Source organism: Trichosurus vulpecula, chromosome 4 (genome assembly GCF_011100635.1).
Source record: "Trichosurus vulpecula isolate mTriVul1 chromosome 4, mTriVul1.pri, whole genome shotgun sequence".
In the NCBI taxonomy this organism is placed as follows: domain Eukaryota; kingdom Metazoa; phylum Chordata; class Mammalia; order Diprotodontia; family Phalangeridae; genus Trichosurus; species Trichosurus vulpecula.
The window spans coordinates 92,435,086-92,443,309 of record NC_050576.1 but is presented as its reverse complement, the minus strand read 5'-3'; the positions used below and the strand labels follow the sequence as shown (position 1 = coordinate 92,443,309).

The 8,224-nt window shown below is 34.4% G+C and overlaps 1 pseudogene; it reads left to right on the top strand.

Moving 5' to 3' along the window:
- Positions 1-6,608: 6,608 nt before the first annotated feature.
- Positions 6,609-7,344, top strand: LOC118849227 (annotated as a pseudogene).
- Positions 7,345-8,224: the final 880 nt, after the last annotated feature.

Sequence of the window (8,224 nt, the reverse complement as noted above, 5' to 3'; positions counted from 1 at the left end):
AGGGGACAGAGCAAAATATTAAGTATAGATAAAGTTGTAGAACACCAAGCAAGAGAGATACTATCCAGAGGTTGAAAATTCAGTGGAAACCTAAGTTCAGAGGATGAATAAGTGAGATGATATAAGAGGAGCTAATGATTGAAGGTAGCCAAGACAAATAGGAAGAAAGCAAAGAGAAATTTAGGTGGGTGAACAGGATTTCATATAGGCCAGTTTAATATTCTAGTATAGCAATCTATGTAGTAACATGACTGTTGTTTTTCAAAAAAAAAAATTTCTTGAGTGTTTCTTCTCACATTTTCAAAGCCATTACTCTTCAGAGGTTCTTAATGTCATAAGCCAGAGGGTCCATGAATTACTTATAATAAAAAGAGCCTTCTGGCCTTTTAGTTAATTTATATAAAAATTTGAGAAGAAAGAATTAGACAAAAATAAGTTGTGGCCTTCTATGACATATGTGGCAAGACTTGCTTTCTTACCTCTTCTAAGTTCTCTGAGCTGGAGAGCTCCCACTTCCAGATCCTTTGCTTTTGATGGCAACAAATGTTTCTTAGTGGCATTGCATGAAATCTAATATAGTTTGGAAAACAGGTTTTATATTACAAGAAACTGTCAGAGAGAGGATAAGCATTACAGAAATTAGAAAGCATGTTCTTTGTTGGTGCTCTTAATAAAAACTCCCTCAATAAGAATTAGTGAGATGAATGTAACAAATAAAGTACGCACTCCTCTTTTTCCTACAGACTAAGAATAGGCAGAATTTCTTCACTTTTCTTATTACCTCTAAACACCATTAGTGGCTGTATGTTGCATTTCTTCAAAGATGTTGATCTCTTAGGTTCTGGGGTTTTGTCTACTGAATTGCTGTCTTCTCTCATTCCTACACTTTTTAATAGGAACAATAATAATTACTGCTCAGATTATGATATGAAGACATACAGGCAGACCACTATTGTTGGGGGAGAGAAGGGAGAGTGAATTGAAGAGCCAGATAATAACATGGTGTCAAAGAGGGAAAAAAAAATGATTTTTAAAAGATTTTGAAGAATGGGAGGAGTGGTGATATAGGACTCTAGAACTGAAAATACTTTCCTGACTTAAAAGTAGGAAGAGTAGTCACGCCTACAAACTGTGCACCAGTAAGTTTGTCTTGGATTACTGACAAAACACTATATTATTACAGGTTTGATTGTAATGATATTGGATATGACACAGTGATCACAAACAGCCAGCATCACTACAATACAAATTGGTCATGTAAGACTAATCTTATTTCCTTTTTTTCTGGATAAGGTTACTAGCTGATAAAGCTTATCAGATTTGACAGCCACACAAAGCTGGGAGGGACACAAAATTGTCTCTGTGATTTCATTTACCATCTTTACCTATTCATGGGCAACAACTTAATTGAGAATTACTGCCAAGGTTGCTTTTTATTTGTAGTCAAATGTGTTACTTTTCATTTGTTTGTTTTAAGTGACATTGATTGTATGTGTATGTGTTTGTTTGTGTGTGTGTGTGTGTGTGTGTGTGTGTGTGTGTGTGCAGTGAGATCATGTAGTATCTAGAACTTTCAGTCAACTATGAGTCTGCAAAGATATGCCTTGCCATTAATCCCCCCCCCAAAAAAAAACCCTTGACTTTTCTCTTTTGATGTTTTCCTCAATAATAGACTTGATGCATATGCAGATCATTTCTTTTAGTCATATATTATGATAAAAAAGTCTTGGTAACCATGGTTATTTTTTGTTTGTTACACTATTTATTCTATCTTTAATCTTTCCTATTTGTCTTCTAATTTTCTTTTCATTTTGATATCCTGAAAAATTTACCCCCAGTGCTTTGTAAATTATGTTGCTTCTAGTAGATATTTATTTCACATATTTGATGAGATGTAAACTTTTCCCAAACTACCCTTAGGTGTAATTTCTGCTTCCTCCTGTTGCATTTTGTACTGTTACTGAACTCCAAATATGATAATTCCATTATTTTCAATCACAATAGATGGCTATTGAAATGCTAATATATCCATTTCATTTCATGCCTAGTTGTTAACCTCCTTCCAGCTTTGCCTAAAAATGTTCTTAGGATACTCTGGCTCAGTTAGTTTCCCATCACATCTCTATCTCCTCATTCCCCATTCTTTTTTACTTATTTATAATATGATAATGTGATTCTAATACTATTTATAAACTGCCTCTATTTTATGTGCTACTAATGATAATTTCTTCCATTTTTGTAATAGTTTAACATTTATAAGGGACTTTCCCTGAAACACCCTGTTAGATATATAGTGCAAGTATTATTATTGACATTTTATAAATGAAGAAATTGGGGCTCAGAGAGATTAAAAGTGACTTTCCAAAAATTACTCAGTATATGGCAAATGTCACGAGAGGTACAAAGGTATGAAATCAGCCTCTGTTGCATGATAGAAGATTAAATATGCCATCCAATAGATTTTACAACCACAGTGGGTGGAAGGCATAGGAATAGAGACAATGATTAACAGCATCTGCTACATGCTATGGTCCTTAAATTTTCTTAAAGTGCTTTGTCTGGACCTATCGGTTGGTCCTATCTTACCTTAATCTCGTATTATATTTATACATGGTTATAGTGATCCTTCAAATAGGAAATAATATATTTGAGGGCAGGTTCCATGTACTTAAAAAATAATGTGCCCCCAGTATCTGGCACATTGCCTTTCTAAAAGGCACCTAAAATGTTTGCTGAAAGCCAGATATAACTAAGTTCATATAATACTGCTTCAGCTATTAATTACAATCTTTTTTAATGAATAGTATTTTATAGCCCCAATATACTCAATGTTCTTTTCTTCTCTCTACTACCTCTTCCTTCTACAAATTACTAAAATCTACCTCAACTATAAAACCTTAGGATTACTGTGTCTCCATTAATCAGAGTCCAATTAATCAGTGAAGTTAACAAGGATGTGTGGCAGGTGGATTGAGTACTATGCTATTGATTAGGATAAAAATTCTGAATTTTGAGCAGAAAAGATTCAATATAATTTAAAGAATTTTTGATAGTGTATATCAGACTTTCTCAGATCAAGAATTCAATGAATTGATAATGATTAATTCCTTGGAATAAGGATTTTTAAAGCTGCCTATTTGATATTCTTATATTAAAAATAATTAAATGTTTTGTTTTATTGTTTTAAGAAATATGGCTTGATCCTTAAGCTCATTTATTTTGTTAGAAGATGTTCAATGAATGAGGTTGGGAGAACATATTTCTTTACTGACCTAAAATATACAGGCTTAGCCTAGACTGATTCATGAGGATCATGCTTCTCGTCACTAGCCTTATTTTAATGTCATTCTTTGCAATATGTTTTGAATATAAAGCTTTCTGACTTCAAAGAGACCTTTTGTGAAAGAGAGAAGAAATATACATTTGTGGTGTGGCAGAAGGGAGTGGGGATAAAAGTATGTGGTTGGAAGGAATAAGAATAAGAACATGGCACTATTTGAATGAAAATTCCATGGGCTTATTTAGGAGTGTTAAAAAAGAAAACAGAAGAATTTCTGCTATGTAACACCTTAAATGCACAAATTTGTGAATGTGGGTTTAATTATGGGGTTTGCTTTTATATGCAAATAACCATAAACATGGCTAACTAGATGACTCAATGGATAGAGCACTGTGCCTGGAGTCAAGAAGACTTGAGTTCAGATCTGGCCTCAGACCCTTACTGGCTCTTTTACCCTGGTCAAGTTGACTTAACCTCTATTTGTCTTACTCCACTGGGGGAGGAAGTGGCAAACCAATCCAGTATCTTTGTCAACAAAATCCCGTGGATGGTTCGGTCCATGGGGTCATCAAGAGTCATGCACAACTGAATGACTGAACAATAACAACAATAAATATGGGAACGTAATCTAGAAGTGAGAAACAGGTAAAAATGACATAAATATATAGATTATGTGTAGACTACAAAGTAAAAATACTCCAAGATAATGGAAATGGGAAGATAAAAGCTAGCAATATGTTATATATATTCAAGTATGCAGTAATGAGGAATGTTTAAGTCAATTTAAATTGAATCTGACTTAGGGAAATCAGAAAGGTAACACCACCAAACAATTCTTTGAAGGAAGAACTAAAAGGACTTGGTGATCATTTCAGGAAAAAAAGTGGAGGAATAAAGGGAGAAAATTGAAGGATGATTACAAGTTTTCTTGCCTAGGAGACTGGAAAAATGGCCATGCCATTGATGAGAATAGAATAATTGAGAAAGAAAACTATAATGGAGATTAGTAGAACCAGCAATTCCAATAACACTTTATCTTTCTATTTATCTGTGATGTAGGAGGAGAATGAAAGGGAAGAGAAAAAGAAAAGTAAGTTGGATACAGATATACCAACTTAATTAATGGGTTACCTCTGGCTCTGCCTGGAGAAATTTATACCAGGGAGGGACCTTTGAGAATACTGTATCCAACTTCCTCATTTCACAAACAAGGAAACTTAGCTCTAGGGATGATATTTTATTTTCCCAGAGTGCCACAGCTAAGTGTCTGAGGCAGTATTTGAACACAAGTCTTCCAGACTCCAAATCCAGGACTAGATGATTAAATTACTTAGAAAGTAGTTCCCTGAGCTTTTATGCTAATATATTCTGTTCAATGATCGCCTATGAAAAAAATCAATCCACAAAATTAATTGTTGCAAGGACTGTTCTTACAGAGGACATTCCAAATGCCAATCTTGAGGCAAGTATAGTGCCACTGTCACAGAAATAATCTCCTTTTAACTGACAATATTGAAAGGCTAGAAATTAATCCTAAATCTGGTGTATTGTATCCCATTCTTGGCAACACAGTTTAGATGTTAAGTCTGATGACCTAGGTTCAAAACTTAACTCTAATGCTCATTACATTTATAAACATTGAGCAAATTATTCAATTTATCTGAAACTCAATTCATTATCTATACAATTTAGATATTATACTACATGAACACCAAAGTTAATTTCAGGTATGAATTACATGGTCTATGATATTGTCATCAGTATGATCAATTGAGTTAGGACTAGTATAAACCACATGAAGATATTTTTAAACAAACTTGTATTATTTAAAGTGGAAAGGAGATGATTTAGAAATAAATGAAAAGCATCATTACATAAACCCTGCTCTTATTAAAATTGGCTCAAGGAGGGAATAACATGCACTCTCCACTGGGTATGGAAATCTATCTTACCCTACAGGGAAGTAGAAAACAGGGTTAAGGAAGTGGGGCAGGGGGGCTGACAGAAAGGAGGGCAGATTGGGGGAGGTAGTAATCAGAAGCAAAACACTGGTGAGAAGGGAAAGGATGAAAGGAAAGAAGAATAAAGAGGAGGAAAAATGGGATATAGGGAAAAACACAGTTAGTAATCATAACTGTAAATGTGAATGGGATGAACTCTCCCACAGAACAGAAGTGGATAGCAGCACGGATTAAAAAACAGAGTCATAAAATGTTATTTACCAGAAACACATGAAGCAGAGAGAAACAGAGAGTAAAGTTAAGAGACTGGAGCAGACTCTATTATGCTTCAGCTGAAAAAAAAATTAAAAAAACAAGCTTAGCAGTTATGATCTCAAACAAAATGAAATCAAAAAAAGATGTAATTAAAGAGATAAAGGAGGAAACTACATCTTGCTAAAAGGTACCATACACAATGAAGTAAAATCAATACTAAAGATATATGCAGCAAGTGGTATAGCAACCAAATTCTTAAAGGAGAAGGTAAGTGAGTTACAGGAGGAGACAGGCAACAAAACTATACCAGTGGCAGACCTCAACTTCTATTTGAAGAATTGGATAAATCTAACCAAAAATAAACATGAAACAAGTTAAGGAGGTGAATAGAGTTTTAGAAAATTTAGATATGACAGACGTCTGGAGAAAAAATGAATGGTGAAAGAAAAGAATATACCTTTTATCTCATTAGTATATTAATGCCTACATAAAAATTGACCATATGTTAGGGCACAAAAACCTCACAATCAAAAGTCGAAAGGCAGAAATATTAAATGCAGCATTTTCAGATCATAATTCAATAAAAATACATTCAATAAAGGGTAGTAGAAAGATAGATTAAAAATTCATTGGAAACTAAATAACCTAAACCTAAAGAATAAATGGATCAAGGAACAAATCATAGAAACAATCAATAATTTCATTAAATAGAATGACAACAATTATACAACATACCAAAATTTATGGGATGCAGCCAAAGTAGCACTTAGGGGAAATTTTTTCCCCATAAATTCTTATATCAATAAAATAGAAAAAGAACAGATCAATGAATTGGGCAAGCAATTAAAAAAAACTGGAAAAAGAACAAATTAAAATCCCCAATTAAGCACCAAATTGGAAATCTTGAAAATCAAAGGTGAGATTAATAATACTGAAAGTGAGACAACTATTGAGCTAATAAATAAAATTAGGACCTGGTTTTATGAAAAAAAACCAATAAGATTGATAAACTGTTGGTTAATTTTATTAGAAAAAGAAACAAAAGAATTGCTTTGTCTGCCTTGACTGGTGGGTGGCTCTTGGAACAGCTGTGCAGAAGCTAATAATCTTATATGGAGTATTTCCTTACCCTGCTGGAATACCTTTTTCCCAGTGGAAATTTGAAATATTGTCTATTGATCCTTAATCAACCTTTGGACAGAAGTAATTTTCATCATCTGTGGAGCAAAGCTATTCTAAAAGCCTGTGCTGATGGAGATGCTAATCACTTGTATCATGTCACTGAAGGAGATCAGGAGAGCTTCTTACCTAAGTACATCATTGGAGATTTTGATACTATTAGGCCTGAAATGAAAGAGTACTATAAAATTAAGGCATGTGAACTTCTCTTAACCCCAATCAAGACTACACCAATTTTACTAAATCCCTTCAAGTGCTCCAGAAGAAGATAGTGGAAAAGGCCCTCCAGGTTGTCATGATTGTTGCTTCGGGTAGATTTACAGGACAGTTTGACTAGATCATGGCTTCTGTGGAGACCTTTTTCACGAAAACTTCCATGACTCCTGTGCCTGTTATAATACAAGCATATTCCTTCATTTGCCTGCTTCAGCTAGGAAAGCACAAACTGCACATAGACAAGGGATTTGAAGGTGATTGGTCTGGCCTTATTCCTGTTGGACATCCTTGTAAACAAATCACCACAAGAGGCCTAAAATCAAACCTCACCAATGGTGTGCTCATGTTCTAGGCAGCACTTCAAACACCTATGATGGCTCTGGATATATGACTATGGAAACAGATCATCCACTCATCTGGACCATGGGCATCAAAAATGAACGCAGAAAATGATACTTCAAAATCCACTACTGCCTTATCAAATCTACTCATGACTAAAACCAGGAGGAATAGATTGGATTAGAACAGTAATGTATGCCATGAAGGGGAAGAGGGGTTAGTTCTTTTTTTAAATAATTGTTTTTATGCAATTTAGCATATAACTTTTAAAACCTTTCTCCTTTTTTTAAATGAAGCAGAAAATTAATAGCTAATTAATTCTATCAAGATCAATTTATTTAAAACAAAAATTTGGATCAGTCCCTCCTAAAATTCAGATCTAAATATTCACAGTAAAATTCACCAAATCCTCCTCCCATCAACAGCCCTCCCTTTGAAGTTCCTAATAAATTCCTCAGGAAACTTTCAGGTTCTACCCCCAAGCCTCCACCAAAGGACATTACTGTTGTCTTCTGCCCACTTATCACATTGAACTAAGTTGTAAGGTGTTAAGAGAAAAGCTTTATAATTTACTCTATGCTTCTTACAAAAACCTATTATTTTATTCTTCTCATATCTCTATCCATGAAAACAGGGCAAAATTTGATGACCTAAAGTATTAAATCAGAATGGCCAGCTAGGTGTACACAGAGTTCCAGGCCTAGAATCAGGATGACTCATTTTCCTGAGTTCAAATCTCAGACAGTTTACTAGCTGTGTGACCCTGGGAAAGTCACTTAACCTCCTTTGCCTCCATTTCCTCATTTGCAAAATGAGCTGGAGAAGGAAATATCAAACCACTGTAGTAACTTTGTCAAGAATACTCCAAATGCGATCACAGTCAGACACAACTGACAAATAACAGAAAATTAAATCAGATTTAATTCTCCAAGACATTGGCAAGAAGATAGAGTGTTGGGAAATATTACCAAAGGGGGGAAAATTACATCAGGAG